The sequence below is a fragment of the Mytilus galloprovincialis genome, chromosome 9, assembly GCF_965363235.1.
Source record: "Mytilus galloprovincialis chromosome 9, xbMytGall1.hap1.1, whole genome shotgun sequence".
NCBI lineage: Eukaryota > Metazoa > Mollusca > Bivalvia > Mytilida > Mytilidae > Mytilus > Mytilus galloprovincialis.
In genome coordinates, this window is record NC_134846.1 from 53,313,851 (window position 1) to 53,332,730 (window position 18,880).

The 18,880-nt window shown below is 30.3% G+C and overlaps 2 long non-coding RNA genes across 3 annotated transcripts; both read left to right on the forward strand.

Annotated features, from left to right (window-relative positions):
- Nucleotides 1-2,076: 2,076 nt before the first annotated feature.
- Nucleotides 2,077-15,904, forward strand: LOC143045288 (uncharacterized). 2 transcript variants are annotated; one of them, XR_012968925.1, is made up of 4 exons: nucleotides 2,077-2,164; nucleotides 6,373-6,513; nucleotides 7,095-10,730; nucleotides 14,526-15,904. It is a non-coding gene; the product is annotated as an uncharacterized LOC143045288 (long non-coding RNA). The 2 variants fall into 2 exon arrangements; XR_012968924.1 differs by lacking the exon at nucleotides 14,526-15,904 and having other exon boundaries at nucleotides 7,095-11,635.
- A 65-nt stretch (nucleotides 15,905-15,969) lies between these two features.
- LOC143046977 (uncharacterized) lies at nucleotides 15,970-18,375 on the forward strand. Its single transcript, XR_012969338.1, has 3 exons — nucleotides 15,970-16,038; nucleotides 16,569-16,632; nucleotides 16,892-18,375. It is a non-coding gene; the product is annotated as an uncharacterized LOC143046977 (long non-coding RNA).
- Nucleotides 18,376-18,880: the final 505 nt, after the last annotated feature.

Sequence of the window (18,880 nt, forward strand, 5' to 3'; positions counted from 1 at the left end):
GAAATAAATAATCAGGATTGTATCTTTAAATTAGTGACATTCCAAAGTTATTACAAAAAGACTATATAAAAGACTGCAATGGACAATGACAGTCACATGACACAGTGGTTTTAATCTTTAACTTTGCTTTACACAATATATGAATGAAAATAAGAATTTTGTCTTAACAAGAAACCATGTGAATTAAAAATAAATGATCTCTTTCTATAAAACATGCCAAACATCTACTTTTATTCTTATTAAAGGAATTCTAAACTGAAGGATTAATAAGAAAATCTACCAACATCATGATGAGATGCATCAAGTTTATATAAGATTTTTTTCTGCATGTAATCAATTACAACTTTCTATATCAGAAATAACTATTCAAAGACTTCTGATTATGGTCCCACACAACAGTCACAGATTTGGTAGATATTATAATGGATCATAATGTCTCTACTGTAGACGAACAGCTTACACGTATCTAATATAGTAATATGTGTCTGTCCGTCTGTGTCAAGTTACTTTAATACTATTCAACCTATGTTAACCAAACTTGGTATGCAGTTGCATCATTGGCTTCAAGGATGTGTCATGTCCAAAAGTTGGATCACTCTGACCTTGGACCCTAAGCTAATAAAACTTTGTCTGATTTGTGTTCTGCACATACATTTTCTGTGACTACCAATTAAATTTGCAGTCATAAATTGGTATCATGTTGTTGTTGTCGTTGTCGTCTGAAGACGGATGGTTTCCAGATAAAAACTTTTGTATAAGAAAAATAGAAATCTACGAAAGTTTAACACAAGATTTTTATCTACAAAAGAAAGGTTGGTATTGATTTGGGGTTTATTGTAACTCATAACAATACAAAAACAGGTCCACAATAAGTGGTGCACAGTTAGTCCCCATTGGAATTCCAATAACTTGACGATATACGGAATCTCCAAAGCGAACTAAGATGTTATCAAGTAGAAATGGTTTCCATTTTTGCCCCAACTGTTCAGGCACCTGGGTTGAACCTCTGTGGTCGAATCCAGCTGCGCTCTAGGAAGAATTTATAAGTTATTGGTGTTTCTTTTTAAAATATACTCCAGACACTCTGACCTTCCTCCACCATTAAAAACTGGCCACCACGAAAGTAGCCTAAATGTAGTGCTTAAAAAGGGTGTTAAACACCAAAAATCAATCAATCAATCAATCTTTTTTAAATATGCTGAATCTAGTCTTATTTAAGATTTTGGGCCTCGTTTTAAATTGGTATGCATTGGGATCAAAAAATTGCATTGTTGAGGTTCTTTGATATGCTGAATTTAACTGTGAATTTGGATTTTTTTTTTTTTATTTTAGCCACATTTTACTAAAGGTCAACATAAGGGTCCAAAGGGTTCAAAATTATTGTATGAACATTTTTTAACCAATTAACCCAAATATCAGTTGTTAAATATGTATTCATTTAAATGCTTTGGACAATATCTTAGAAAGTTTAAAAATTTATGCAAGTGCTTGGAGCCTCATGTTTTTTAGGTCTCACTGTTCATAGATTAAAACTTTTTCCTCTAGGGGAATGCTTTATTATTTATGTGAACAAAATTCTGTTTCATATTTTGTGCAACACCTTGTGTCAGGTTACAATATGTTTTTCTACCCAGCCAGTTACTCAGGTGTGGAGTGAGTAGATTTCAAATGAAAAGATTTTTACCTGTATGGTCATGTGATTAACAGGTTGGAATTTGAATTCAAATTGATTTGATCTTTACATGGACAAAGACTTGCATTTTTTCCTCAGATAATTTTTAGAGACAGGAAAGACTTGAAAGTTTCATGAGGAGTTTAAGGTATTTCATGTAGTAATAATTATTTACTTTAATGTATTCTGTTTTGGTTTTCAAATTTTTAGTTCCAGAAAATTATTTTTAAAGATTTCACAAATTTTTCATTCATAATAAGGTAAAATGTGAAACACAATGATGACTCTTAACCATTTCTTCATGTTGGTTTATTTATTTGAGATGTATAACATTTTTTTCATTGACTTTATTTAATATTAAATGTTTCTTTTCAGTTCTTGGATACTAGTAACTAATAGTCATCTAATCATCTAAATTGGTATTAGATTGGAAAACCAGAATCTATACACCATTATATAGATTTTCAACATTGGTGAACTCCGAGTATATAGGTATGATGGTAAATAGTAAATGAAAAGAAAAAAAAAACTTATAGAAACCCTGTTATTTTACCTTTCAGATACATAAATGAATAACTGAATGATGTCTATCGTTTCTCTGCAATGATCTTGAGCTGATATTCAGTATTTACAAATATTTGCTATGTGTTATAGTTTATAGGTCTATCCAAATAATATAGCATAAGATGGACCAGGGAAGCATGAACTGAAAAGCAGGAAGTTTTAAAAATGTTAATATACTTGTCAACAAAAGAAACGATACACAACTTTGGAATAAAATCTATCAAAAAATATTAAATATAGAACAAAACGAGATACACAATTTTAAAAAGCGTTCATTAGGGATGTATGCACATATGATAATAAAAATTAAAACCTCACGGAAAGTAACTAAATTCTGTGTAAACGATCATAGGGTGCATATTATTTTTGCGGAAAGTTGGAAAAAAAATCGACACACAATTTTCTAAGAACAAAGAAAAATTTCAAATTGTTTAAAAATATTCAATATGCTAATCAAGTTATGTTTATGTTGTAACTGATGGGTTGAAATATCGTTTTTAGCTCACCTGGCCGTCGTCGTCGTCCGTTGTCGTCCTGCGTTAACTTTAACAAAAATCTTCTCCTCTGAAACTACTGGGCCAAATTTAACCAAACTTGGCCATAATCATCATTGAGGTATCTAGTTTTAAAAATGTGTCCGGTGACCCGGCCAACCATTCAAGATGGCCGCCATGGCTAAAAATAGAACATAGGGGTAAAATGCAGTTTTTGGCTTATAACTCAAAAACCAAAGCATTTAGAACAAATCTGACGTGGGCTTATATTGCCCTGAAATTTTCAGATGAATCGGACATTTCGTTGTTGGGTTGCTGCCCCTGAAATGGTAATTTTAAGGAAATTTTGCTGTTTTTGGTTATTATCTTGAATATTATTATAGATAAAGATAAACTGTAAACAGCAATAATGTTCAGCAAAGTAAGATCTACAAATAAGTCAACATGACCAAAATGGTCAGTTGACCACTTTAGGAGTTATTGCCCTTTATAGTCAATTTTTAACCATTTTTCGTAAATCTTAGTAATCTTTTAGAAAAATCTTCTCCTCTGAAACTACTGGGCCAAATTTACCAAACTTAGCCATAATCATCATTGGGGTATCTAGTTAAAAAATGTGTCTGGTAACTCGGCCAACAAACCAAGATGGCCGCCATGGCTAAAAATAGAACATGGGGGTAAAATGCAGTTTTTGGCTTATAACTCAAAAACCAAAGCATTAAGAGCAAATCTGACAGGAAGTAAAATTGTTGATCAGGTCACGATCTATCTGCCCTGGAATTTTCAGGTGAATCGGATAATCGGTTGTTAGGTTGCTGCCCCTGAATTGGTAATTTTGAGGAAATTTTGCTGTTTTTTTGTTATCTTGAATATTATTATAGATAGAGATAAACTGTAAACAGCAATAATGTACAGCAAAGTAAGAACTAAAAATAAGTCAGTATGACCAAAATAGTCAATTGACCCCCTAAGGAGTTACAGTCGATTCCACTTAATTGCATACCGCTTAATAGCATAATTCGGTTAATTGCATAGTTTTCTCCTGCACAAAACCATTTCCCATTATTCTAATGTTAAATTGTCCGGTTATATGCATAGCTCTACAAGTGGCCTTTCGGTTTATTGCATAGAAAATTATTGCCGTCTAGATATGCTTAGTTAAACTGACGAGATTTTTGACCGGAAACGGTCATTTTGTAAGTATATTTTTCTTGAATGCATCCTTATTTTCGTTATTATTTCATATTTACTTTTGTGTTATTGAAATAGAGTTTTAAAACAGTTTCTTTCGTGTTTATATTATGGAATTTGATTTAAAAATAAACCTCGATGTCTACACAGGTAAAGTTTCCCATGTTCTATTTTAAGCCTCGAGGCAAGGATTTGTATAGTGATACACTATACAAATCCTTGCTCGAGGTCATAAAAATGTCAAACAGATAATTGTTGTAAAAACACTGACCATTCTACTTCATAGGGTGTTAATAATTGATTGGATTTAAACAATTGTCCATAGATTACATTTGGGGTTAATTTTTAAAACAAAAACTCCTGCTAATTATCGATCATAACCAATGTGAACTCTATTGGGCTTGGGGTGATCTGTATTAATGTTGATATTATAGGGCATTTACATATGGTTAAAGAATTTTATACATCAATCATTTGTTTTTAATATTTTATGAAAAGAACATTTACTTTTAATTATTATATTTTCTCACTTTCAACACTTGTGTCCAGCAATTAACCCGTACAGGGCCCCACCATTACTGCTTTGCATATACGAAACTAACAAGTTGTTACTTCAGTGCCCAACTGCATATCAACAGCAATTCATTACACATCTATTGTTAAAATAATTATAAACTGTGAAGTATTGTTTAAAAGTTTATTTTAAAGCCTAACAATGTACATTGTACATATGGGAATCATATGGGTCAAAGAAACAAATCTATTTTTAGAACAGTTTATTTTCGTATCCCAGGTAAAAGAAAGTCTGAATGCAAATAAACTAAAACTAAATGTGTTTATAATCTTTATTTAAAGAAACAAAATAAAATAACACATATGACACAAGAGTAGACATTAAATTTTTATTAGAATAAATCAACATTCAGTATATTGTAATTTGTATGTGGATTACAGACGTTCATCTTTCTTCAGGGATTTCTTTTACTGATCTGTTCTATCGATGTTATTTGACTCTGTCATTTGGCATTTCGGCATTTCGGATATAAGCATACTCCGCTTTATTGCATAATTTTGTCTGACAAATAGGCTATGCAAATAACCGGAATCTACTGTATTGCCCTTCATAGTCAATTTTTAACAATTTTCTTAAAATTTGAAGATTTTCAATAACATTTTCCACAGAAATTACTGTTATAGATAGAGATAATTGTAAGCAGCAAGAATGTTTAGTAAAGTAAGATCTACAAACACATCACCATCACCAAAACACAATTTTGTCATGAATCCATCTGTGTCCATTGTTTAATATTCACATAGACCAAGGTGATCGACACAGGCTCTTTAGAGCCTCTAGTTTTTTTTTTTTTTGGTAGAAAAAGGGTTTTTTTGTAATCTCAAAAAATGTACCAAAAAAAAAAAATTGTTTTCATCTTAAATCAGCGCTTTAGATATGAAAACAACGCACTGTAAATTTGGAACTTTTCAGATTAGTTATAAGATTGTTACAGTTTTTTTAATTTCACTTTACATATACTGTCTATGGTAAATCACTTGATATTGTATACATTTTAACGATTTTGTAGGGCCAAACTTTGCTTTACAAATAAACGAAGAAACTGTATGATTTTTAAAAAAGAATTGATGGCAAACATTGTCTTTGCCTTTGAATAAAAGAATGGCATCATTATTTGGAACTTCTGTTTTTAGAATTGACATTTTATGTAAATTTTGTCAAAAAAAAAAAAAAATCTCCAAATGATGTCATGAAAGCAAAAATACTTTGTTTTTGAATGGATTTATATTTCCACAGTCTTTAACTATTACTACCTTCAATATTGATCCTATAAACGAAAAACTTCATCTTTAATTTGAAAAAAAAAGTCTTGTATCGTTTCTTTTGTTGACTTGTATATAAATGAAATTGTACTTTCTGTAGCTATTTAAAATGCCACAAAAGTCAGTATTTTAAAAGACATTCAGTTAAACAAGGAGGTTAAATACATCATCTCCTTGAATTTACTAATAAATTGGGACCATGGTATCTATTTGGAAAGCTTATTATATGTAGCTTGTATGGGTATCGTAATCTTTTGGCAAACTTGGCTGTGTTAACACAACAAATGTAATTTTTCTCTTCATTAGGACAGTGGTGTATCCAGAACTTTTCATAAGTGGATGGGTTGGGTGGGCGGTGACTGACAAAAAAAGGGGGAAGGCTCTGATCATGGATACACCTAGGAAGGACTATGGGTAATCTCATTGGTTGTACACCAAAATAAGAATAACGTATATCTTTTGATAATTTCCATTTTTAAGATTTTTTTAAACCAATCATAATGTTTTTGTGTATGCTTTTGAAAAATATCACAGCATATTGATAACAAAAAAAAACAGTGCAGCTGAAAAAGGCATATATAGATATGGAAAAGTACATTGAATTTTGTATTTCAGAGAATTTACAAGACTATCCGCAACATTCTCATTTTGATGAATTGTTAAACCACAGAAACTTAAAAAAGACCTACAGAAATCCTAGGCTGTAGAGTATATACACCAGTATTAAAGAATTGGCTAGTCACGTTCATCTATAAGGTATGTATACATTTCACCTCATCATTTTTGTCTCGCTTTGATGGAGTCAAAAAGCGAGACATAGGTATGCTGTTGACAGAGGTGTCAACAATGTATTAGTATGTGATGATGTAAGTTGATGGTGAACCGAGTCAAAGATATTTAGTACACAGCTGTATTAGCACTAGCACATTTCATTACCATGGGGATTATTTGGCCCTGCTCCCTCAGTTGTGGTTTATTGACTTTTAAACTTTTGCTTAGTTTTCATGTATTAGTTTGTGACTATGTAAGTTTATGGGGAACCACTAGTGGTAGGTTAACAATGATTGGTATGTAGTTGTATAAGTATCGGCATGTATCATTTCCATGGATATTATTTGGACCTACCCTCAGTCATAGTCTATTGACTTTTAAACTTTTGCTTAGTTTGCATGTATTAGTTTGTGATTAGGTTGGTTTATAGCAATGATTAAAGATGCATCAAAGAAAACATATGACTATGATACTCTTAGATTAACATTTTATAAAAAAACAAAAATAATATAAAATATAAAGTTTCCACCCTTTCAAATATTATATACAAAACTGATATTTTTTAGGAATCCAAAAATTGAGCAGAGAGTATTCAATGACCTTGAAGAGAAAGCAATGGTACAGAAAAATATCCATCTCTGTAGTCACCAAAGAGATGAGTATTTTTTTCTTGGTGAACAATTATACATATGGACACTATAATTTTTTTCTAAGATCCTCATTAGAAAAAAAGGGGATGCAGGTATACATCAATGAAGCAGCAACCCAACAAAAGATTTTTTCATATCTCAAAGCCCTCCCTTAGAAATGAATTGAAAATGCTCAAATTTTTAGACCTGTTAATATGAAAACTTGTGCTATGCCAAAACAAAAACTACAAAATTTCATGCAGACTTTTTTTTTTTAATGGCTTCAAAGTTTAGATTAACTATTTTATGTTCTTTTAAAAAAAACTACCAGATGCAACAACACTTTTTGGAAAATCTATGAGATGACGCCAAGAGAAAAATTTCAATCCTGTTTTTTATTAATTACTTTATCATTGGCCTTTAACATTGTTAATTTTAAATTGCTTTGGTTATTTATTCAAATTTTTACAAGTGAATTGAATTTGTTTTGATGAAAATCACCTTTTAATCAATGGGAGGGAGGTAACTGGTTATATAACATAACTCCTTGCCATGCTTACAGCAACAATCTTTTTTCATTTTCAACAAAAATTAAGCAACGAATGTAGGATGCCATTCTTATAACAATACATCACTGCATAAAGACCCTCATCAGCACACTAACATGTCAAATGTGTATCCTACTTCATAATGCAAATATCATTTAATAATGTTAATATACAAGATTGTGAAAAAGAATTTTTATTAAAAAGATTTTACTCATTTTTACTCTGTAGAGACTATTTCACCAGCACTTTGACTGATGCACAGAGACTTCTGACAAATAAATACCGGTACTCAATAGAGTTGAATTAACTATTGACAACCAGGTTTGAGGACGTGGAAAGCACTCTATCATTGTTGGTAGTTTTAAGTGCTTTGATCTCTTGGATGAGGTCTCACATAGAAACTTATGTTCCTTGGTTCCATTGAAATGTTCAGTGCATTATAACTGCAAGACATCTGATTGACTTCGACTGTAGACTTATTTTTAGTTTCTGCAGAGTAGAAATGAGTTGATCAAAACCTAGCTTAACCTTTTTTATTGTTGACAGCAAGGCTGAGGGTTTATGCACAAGAATATACTTTTTAGGACAAGGAGATTGTCACTTTTCAGGAGCAGATCCATCCATTTTAAAAGGGGGTCCCAACCCAAGATAAAGGGGGGTGGGGGTTCAAACAATATTTTCCCATTCAAATGCATTGATCATTCAAATAAAAGAGGGTGTTCGAGTCCACGGTACCCCCTCTGGGGTTACAAAAACATTATTATGTATTTAAGCTAGCTTCCACTCTCTTTTAAAAAGTTTGAAACAAAAACAATTTAAAATATTTTTCACCAAATGATTTATCTGGTAATTTTTTTTTTTATAAACATAGTGGAATAATGAAGTATTAATTTGCTTTTAGCAGCCAGTTTCATTTTGAAAAAATGAGCTAAAAACATGGCTGACATATTGTTTTCCTAGACAAAAATTGAACCTCATTTTGGTCTGTATTACCTGCAACATTTTATTTGACCCATAGTAGTGGCAGTTGCACATATATGCAGCATGGTCAAATATTAAAAAGACAAAAATGTCAAAATTTGATATAAAGTGAGCAACTATATTCTTTCACAGGTAAAACACCAAATTTTATGCTTCCATTTTTTTTGACAAGCTTGAGAGAAATTTTCTTCGAAGGTAAAAATCTTATGTTGTATTTCGACAGCAGTCTTATTGCCTGCAAACTGTATGGTAAAGTGAGATAAAAAAAACTTTGAAAACAAATAATTTAAGTTTCTAGAAAGGTTTAAAGTTTCTTTAAAGAATTAAAAACAAAGGTTGTTTTATATATAATAATCTTTTTTTTTTATATGTTTATGTGTAATGCATATTGTATACTTATTGACTGGGTATGAGTGGAGTATTAAGTTTATTGTCCCTGATGTTGCAACTATTGTCCTGAAGCGTTACGCCAAGGGCAATAGTTGATTCTGAGGGGACAATAAACTTACATATCCTTCCATGAATATCCAGTCAGTAAGTGTTTTATTATATCCAAAAAGACAACAGACAATAAATAGCAGTGATAATTAGCTATCGTAATATATAAAGCAGAAACCTAACCACAACATTTACTTCATAAATATTCTGAATTGCAAAGGCTACATCTTGATCTGACGTCAACCCTAGATACAATATGTAAAAATCAAAGCCATAACTCCCACAGTATTTTAAAGATTTTCAAACTCCATTATCGCTGCATTGGAAATTCTACAAATATAAAGACGCGTGCGGTCAAATAGTTTCAAAGAGGACCAATAGTCCAAAAGTATTGACCGGTCCAATAGTTCAATGCTTACAATTTGCTAAAAATATTTACAATATTTTATACTTATTTCATATAAAAAATGATAACTGAGTTATAAAAATATTTATATTTCATTTCAGGGGGTAAAGTTAATTCAAAGAATTGAAAATAAGGTTGGTTGATCCATTTTATTTTATATGTTTTTATGTGTAATGTTTTATATGTATTTCTTTTTCTTTTTAAGGTTTACCACAGACATTTAATTTATAAATTTTAATTTTGTTACAGATGCAGCCGGGAGGATGTTTCAGTCATAGACCTTGGATGGACTCCGTTGTAGCAGACTAGGGAGGGTAGCGCATAGTTCTCGCAACGCTATACAATAGTAACAAGATCATTCTACTCTGAGATTGTTAAAGGGCCTGTTTGATGGAAGTGACACCAACATTCTCCAATTTTATTTTTGTTACAGATGCAGCCGGGAGGATGTTTCAGTCATAGACCTTGGATGGACTCCGTTGTAGCAGACTAGGGAGGGTAGCGCATAGTTCTCGCAACGCTATACAATAGTAACAAGATCATTCTACTCTGAGATTGTTAAAGGGCCTGTTTGATGGAAGTGACACCAACGTTCTCCAAAACTACTAATTTATAAATTTTGTTTTTGTTACAGATTGGGGCCAGAGGTAGATTTAGTCATAAACCATGAATATGGCTTTTTAGAGATCTGCTTCGATGGAATTGACATCAATTTTCTCAAATACATCACTAATCTTTATTATCTGTTTCCATTACAGAGTTTGTAGTCGGAGAATATAGGTATACCGTATTTTTAATGTCTTTTTTGTCCCATGTTTGTAAGTTTGTCATAAAGAAATAGTATGTGGTATTAATGTCAATGGGATAAAACAGACGAAAATAAGTTTACCTTAATAAGTATGGATTAAGAAAGACAGACTACCCCATAACCATAAGAAAGGACAGGCAAAAGTATACAAAACAATACATAAACTAAAAAATGTACAACACCTACACCCAACCAGAGGCGAGGGATGAACTCTGGTAATCCAGGAAGTTGAAGCCCAAACAAATAACAGACAAAAGTCTACAAAACACTAAACTGAAAACTAAAAAATGTACACCATCAAGCCAACCATTGATGAGGGATGAACTTGGGTGACCCAGGACAGAAGTACTACTAGGATGTTTTTTTTTACTACCAGGATAGGACAGAAGTGGGTAAGTAATTGATATGTTAACAAATTTACAAATGGACAAAGTTAAGGGTATTTTTTCATTCATTCTTTCTTCAATTCTTAATTTTAAATGTGACAAGATAAAGATGGCGCATAATTTTAAAATATATATATATTTTTTTTTAATCATTATTCATTGTTTGTTATTTTGAAGTATCTTCATGTTTGACAAAATTTTAACTTCAATTTAATTTTCAAAAAAAAATATGCTCCATAATTTATTGAATTGATACACCATTTTTTTCGCAGAAAATATTGGTTATTTATTTTACATTCATGTGAGTAAAGTTAAGCAATGGATAATAATGACCTTGTTATACTCCATGAAAACACTGGTATCTTGTCTTAGAGGCTTTAACAAGGGGTGCTAAAATTTGTGTAAAAGAATAAAGCTTTGACTCACTGAGTCAAAAAAATTCCTCATTTTAATTCCAGAGTTCTAATTTCAAATACATTTTAAAAATTTCATTGAGTGAAGGGGAGGTAACTCATATGAAATGAAAATACAAATTTGAAAGAATTTAAACTACATGTATATGATCCAATATTGTGATATACATTTGTAAAGTAAGACACAGGGACCATGCTCAGAGAGTTCATTTGTGTATATTTTTTTTACATTAGGGAAGTTGAGTCAGTAGAGTGTGTGGATACAGGTATTTTAAAGAGGGGGTTTCAAACCCTGGAACACCATGAAACGTTCACATGTTAAAAAAAGAAGAGAAACAAAATAATTTAAATGCAGTATTAAACTATTTTTTTAAATATAACTTTTGATGATTTCAAAATGCAGTATACACCCAGTTTAAAATACACTAATTTCTGAGTTAGTAATTTTTATATGAAAAAGTCTTCATTTATATTTGTTATAAATATTCACCATCAAATATTTTTTTTTTTAATTGCTAAAGGATTATGAGCAATTTTTAATTGTAAAATTAAAAATCATTTGATCCATGATAGCCAAGTTCATAACGCCTACTAAAAGAGTGCATTTTAATATACTCTTAAACATGTCTAAATTCAGTAAAAGATTTGTCCATAATAATCGATTTTAAATTATGCATTTATTAATGTGCAACAACATAAGAAGCAAAATATAGAAGTTGGAGATTAACCAAGGGTATAAAACCCCACTTAATATTTAGGGTGTTAATTTGATATTAAAAGTTATCAATGCAGAGATGATGATAGTTGCAATAACTTCAGATGAGGTTTATCAGGTTATGATAAATTTCTTTGTATTTACTCCACTACGGACTGTCATTTGATCCAACGATAGACAGTTTTTTAAACATTGTCTTTTTGGTTTATCAGTGCTTTTTTGTTGGTTTTCAAAAGTAAAAAAAAGATGCTATTTAGATTAAAAACTATATTTTATAATAAATAATTTTTCTAAGATTTTTTCCATTTTCAATACATTGTGGTTGTCAGATTGTAAAATCCCATAGTACTTTTAAAAGATTTAAACTTGAGGTCTAGTGCATTCAAAGTTCCGAAGCAAAATATTCTTTATCTTCAGTGTTTTAGTGTAGACTAAGCAAATATCAAAATGATCATTTCAGAAATACATTATACTTTGAGCGCTGCGTGTCTATACTAACATATAACAGAGTTGCTTATTGGTGTTTAAGTAGTAGGGTTGGTTATATATTCTCTTTGTTTCAGTTGTTCTTTGGATGGTTCTTTGGTTTTGAGGTATTTAGGGTGTGGTGTTTACCATTCGAAGGAAACTATATATGTATTTCTGAAATGAAAAATATTTGATATTTCAACAGTCTTAAAAATAAAATCATATGTTAGAGCATAAAGCTGCTTTGAACTTTGAATCTGTATAAAATTCATACTTTATTTAATTTCTTATTTTCAAAATTTTCAAGTATATATCTTCAATCAAAATCTAAATTGTATTTGACATATTATGATGCATTGGAAATGAAAAAGTAGAAAACATATTCTCCTTTATAAAGTTAAATTCAGGGGAAGTTGAAAATTATCCAAAAAGTTTTTTTTAAATATCCTTTGGCTTCTTCAAAAATTGTTTCTGGGTATATACATCTTTAAAGCACTGATCACTATCAAGATGATAAATCAAAAATACATTTTTATAACAGTCAAACAATAACTTAAATTCTGTCAATGTAAATTTCAACATCGTTGTAAGCAAAATAGCGATAAACAGATTATCATTGGTCATCTTAACTCAATTGTTTTTCTCACTTTCGCCTTATTGGCTCAAGTGAGAAAATCAATCTTGTTAAGACGACCAACAAAATCGAAAATGATTTCCAATACCCCAAAATCGTCATATTGAGTTATCAGAAACTATCATCATCTACAAGAGTTATTTAACGTATCAATCCTGAATAGCTGATATCTAACAGTAGTTATCTCCCTTTGCATCAAGCTTCATAACCTTGGGTTAATTTTCTACTCTCACCTACAACACTAGGGTTTCATCAAGACATTGAATGATTACTTCATTATTATGAGACCATAATTGACAACTGGGTATTAATGTTTTACTTGTTAATTCCATTTAAAAATCGCTCATCATGATTTGTAAAATTAAATTGTATAGAGTTAAAAGGTATTAAACTGATCTTAACCCTATCATACTTTTTGAATTACAACATGTATTAATTTGCTACTTGGCATCAAACCATTTTATCTTTTTCAAATTTGGTTATTACAATATAGGTAAAGCACTTGTCATCATAAAATGCTTAAAAATAAATAAAACCCATTATTGATCACTGACTGCAGCTATTTTTAGTTAGATCTTTTTTTAATCTCATGACATGTCCAAGAGACATCTGTGAGCTTTTTACCTGACTAATCCAGTCGTTATATTCCAACTCACTATCGATCGCTACTGGACACTGACCAATAGAGGGCGCTGAATCATTCAAGTTAGTGAGCTATACTCTTTAACAGAGATCCAACATTAGCCTCACTAGTTCAAAGTAGATACCCATCAGTCCATAATGGTCCATATCAACCATTATAACAGGGATCATTTTGAAGACTCCCAACTATTTTAACGAGTTGCATACAATCAGTTTTGTTAACCAAGCAGTTTTAGATTAATACATTGGTGGATCCAGTGGAAGGGGGTTCCGTGGGTTGGTCCCCCCTTTATCCTTGGTTATGAACCCCCCTTTTAAAATGAATGGATCCGCCCCTGTAACATTAGACACTGTTCTAGACTTTGGGGATTTACCGTTAATCACTTAGAAATTAAAAGGAAACCAGTCTATTTTAGATTCAACTGGTTATCTGTTTTCATCTCACTGCAGTAGCAAAAAGGTGCTGATTCTTGCAAGTCTGTATTTTGGCTGCTTCTGGTTCTTATCCATTTAAGGAACCAGTGATTCCAGAGAGTGCAGTAACCTTGCATCAGTCTATTATTGTCAAGATATCAGTGATTTTCTTTCTTTTCCAAAAAAAGTCATTGGCAGTAATCTTATGTAAAACAAATTTTGATATAACCAATCAAAAATGCTATCATAAATAATTTGGGAACAAAAGCATCACTTTTTCAATTGTAAATTTTGGAACTATTTTTTCTTTCAAGTTAACTACTAAAGTTTAAAGTAAAAAACAAATTTATTGAAGTATTACGTGCCATTTGAGTTTTAAAATTAATTTTCTTTTAAAAAATCAGTATTTTTAACATTTCTTTGGGTTCACAATTTTTCCTTCTTAATAATTTTTTTTTTTACTAAATCTAAAGATTTCATATTTAATAATACCATGTTTGTATTTTTCATTTCAGCTTCTTTTTCTTGTACCACTGAAACTTCACAGAAATATTGCACACATTTTGAAGTTGTTTATCTGCTGATATGAAATTGCTTGAGGAATTTTCTCCCATTTTCACACAAAATTGTGATTTTGATGATTTTTTTTCTTCAAAATTTACGAAAATGGTACCGATTTTGTGTAATCAACTCCTCCAGTTGGCGATCTAGATGTTTGAAATTTCAGTGCACATTAGACTATGGAATTTTTTGTTATTTTTTACCATTTCTATGTACTTGGGAACAAAATTTTTTTTATTTAAAAGTTAATGTTTTTATTCATATCTTTGGAATTTCACAGAGAGTTTGCAAATCTATTGTGGCTTTAACAAATTTTTCGGAATATAAATGACTACTATGTTCATGAGTAGTAAACCTTAAAAGAAGAGATATTTTTTTATAAAACTATGCTTCAAAATTTAAAAAAACAATTGGTGATTTATATGTGTTTGTTATGCTATTTCTATGCTGTACTTTTCTTACATTTGTATAAATATTTTCATATCAGATGTCTGGTAACTTGTATAAAAGCTATTATCTAGAGCTCTGTAAATAAAAAAAATTATGTAAACATAGTTCTAAAATATACTTTTAATGAGTGGAAGAAATTGTGGGGTACAGAAAACATTAAATAAATTTTCAAAATAAGTTACCTGTTTAATAGCACATCTGGTATTTTTTCAGTATTTTATAAATATATTTAATAAATTGTTTGCATGTAAAAATGTGAATTTCTTCAGTTGCCATGATTGTAAAACAAAAATGAGATGCTTTGGAACATTCTGGTGACTATTGTTTTTTTTTATGAAATACAATAAAAAGGACATTTCATTACTTGGAAAAAATGGATTCAGTGAACTGATCAGCATAAAAACCTACGATGAAAAACTTTTCAAAGCAGCCTGAATAGCAGCTCCAAGGAAGATGGTCCATTAATCTTCAACCAAGTCTGAGGCTTTACCAAGAAAATAAGAAGGCAAGTTTATTTAAGCCAAACTGTTTCTTAACATTATCATAAAAAAAAGATAAATAATGCAGACAACACCCTTCTGATTTTCTGCATGTAAAACACCATTGATGAATTAGTTTTCAAGTTTCATAATTTATCTTACCAGGTACTGGAACCAGACTTTCTAGTAAAATATCAATAGTAAATTCTAGGGACAGTCTATACTAGTATAGTATAGAAAGTCTGTGTATATTCTGAGTACTCAAATTTCAAGTGGAGTCTAGTACAATTAACAGCAATATTTGTCCCTTCAATGGGAGATAACTTTAAAATTTGCACATGATGTTTGTGCAGTAAAAATTTCAAACAAAACCTTTGACTTTATTATGTTAAGTTTTCTGCTTGAGCCAGATTGATAGTTAATACTTGCATTTATAAAATATATAATGTGTCAATCATAATTTCTTTTCAGGTTTTTCTGGGATATGTTTTCATGGTGTGGGAATAAGACTTGGTGGTCTAATACAGCTAATACATAGGTAAGTACCAGGATGTTAGTCCTGTTTTAAAAAGAAAAAAGATTTGAATTAGCATGTGCTCTAAGCATGAAGGTTTATAGGAGTTTGGTGAGAAGTCTATATAAAAAAGATGTGGTATGATTACTAATGAAACAACTCTCTTTAGGAGACCAAATGATACAGAAATTAACAGCTATAGTTCACAGTAAGGGCCTTCAACAATGAGCAAAGCCTGTACTGCATAACCAGCTTTAAAAGGCCCAGAAATCACAAATTTAAAACAATTCAAACGAGAAAACAAATGGCCTAATTTGGTGCTTTATGTTTGTGTGCATTTGGGTATTAAATATTTTAATGATCTGATTTGATTATGTTAAAGTTTGTTGGGATGCTGGATTGCTGTTCTCAACTTCTATTACATATTTATAGACTTTCTATTTAATTTGCCACTGGACGTAAAGTAATCAATAATTCAATCTATGTAATTTACATACAGTATACCAAAAATGATCCTTTTAAACAATTTTATGTCTAAGCATTTCATATTTCAGATTAGCATCACAGCTTGTCTGTAAGGATTGAAGCTGGGAGTGGGCATTGGAGCTGACTTTTATGGTAAGGACCAATACAAAAAAAAGCAATATGTGAAAAAAGAAATATGTTAGACATCTACCAATGATTTGTTTTTTTCATCCTTTTCCTAATAAAGACTGGTAGTTCAAAAGTTATATCAGCAAATCACTTTTCAACAAAGTAAGAGAAATGTTTTATGCATCATGATTATAATGATCAGTTTTGTTATTATTTTGCATTTGCTATTGTTTCAATTTTCATGTTTGACAATTACGATTAAGTTTGTATATTTCTTTTTCAGGTAACTGTGGCTGCATAAAATGGCTATGTGATTTCACTGTAACAGTAAAGAATGTAAATCAGACTATTTTTGTTTATGTTGAGAAAATGTTTATAATTAAAAAAAAAAAAAAAAAAATTATGTACAGGTTCTCCATTTTCAATAAGATTGGAAGTTGTAGGTTTATTTTTCTTTGAAATTTCAAATATTACTTTATATTTTCTGTTCTTACTCAAAACACTTCCAGTAGTTTAAGAATGGAGAATCTTAAAAAAAAAAAAAATGCTCATTTGTTGAAATGTATATATTTTTTCCATCTTTTTGTTATTTTTAGCTGACTTTGTAAAAAAGGGTATATTTTTTAAAGAATATTTTACAAGAAGCATATTTGAAGAATATCTTGATGAAAGTAGATTGATTGATTTTTGGTATTTAACACCACTTTCAGCATGATTTTCTATATCTTGGCTGTCAATATTTATTTGTGGAGACGGCCAGAGTGCCTGGTGAAAACATCACCTTCAACAGAGAAACTCAAGTCAAGTCAATTAAGATTGAAGTTAAACACACCTTCCATATGAGGGTTCAGAGTTGACAGGCTAGTGATACTGTAGTTAAACTACTTTGACCATTCAGCCACCATTATTCCATTAGCACTAAATATGTTATTGAAATTTGTTGGATTTTTGTAATTTAATTATTTTTTTATTTTGATTACACTACATTTGTATATGTTTTTTTGTTATATATAACAAAGATGTGTGAAATTTAGGTCAATGGGAGGTAATTTATTATACTGTGTTTAACTTCAAATACTTTAAATTCCCTCAATGTTAGATTTTTATTTACTCTGATACTCACATATATGCACTTTTGTACATATCAGATATTTTTTAGATAATAGAAATGTAAAGTGGGAAAAATTCTGTGTCACTGAAAATGATTTGGTTATTTTTTTTAAAAAGGTTATTAAATGAATGTGCATCTGATATTTTTTTATGTATGTTACTTTATTTTGTAAAAACAAATAGACACAACATAGATTGACAACATAATGAGGAGAACCACCTCGGCAGCAAAGATAGCAGTTCCAGGGAAGATGGTCAATATAATCTTCAACCAAGTCTGAGGCTTTACCATGAAAATAAAAAGGCAAGTTTATTTTAGCCAGATCTTTTAAGATATTTACAGACCCTTCTGAAATATTACATTTAAAACACCATTGATGAATTAATTAACCAGTTTAATATTTAAAGGTACAAGATACATGAACAAGATTTTCTATTAAAATATCAATAGTTTATCCTTAAAATAGTCATTAAACTACAATGACAAGAACATTACAATTTGAAAGACGATTCAATGGGAGATAACTTTGTAAAATATTTAGATATTTTTTGTGCAGTTGAACTTCAAACCTTTGACTTTTTTTCACTTTTCTATCTTTAATATTGATTTAAAAAGTTTGGTTTTATACAATTGCATACCTGCAATAAGAAATCAGAACAACATTTAGTAAATTTTAGGTTATCAGTAACAGATATATTAATTTATAAAATGTCAATTTTGATTCCTTTTCAGGTTCTTTCTGGGACATGTTTTCACGGTCTGGGAATAAGACTTGGTGGTCTAATACAGCTAACACATAGGTAAGTACCAGGATGTTAGTCCTGTTTTGGAAAAAAAATCTCAAATGTATTTTAAATATTTTATAGAAAAAACAAGATTTGAACATTTAAAAGATTTTTTACAGGAATCTACTCTTATTATTATATCAGTAACCAAATAAGAGTAAAGATTAGGATCGGAATTGTTTACATAAAAATTTGTTTGTTATTGCTGTCTCATCCATATGTTCTTGACATATATTACACATTTTAAGACTATTTCTATTCAATTATTTGCCATTGGACCTTAAGCAACCAACAACCAATCATTCAATCTATTCAATATACATACATAATACCAACAAAGAACCTTTTAATCAGTTTTTAATGAATTCTCATTTTA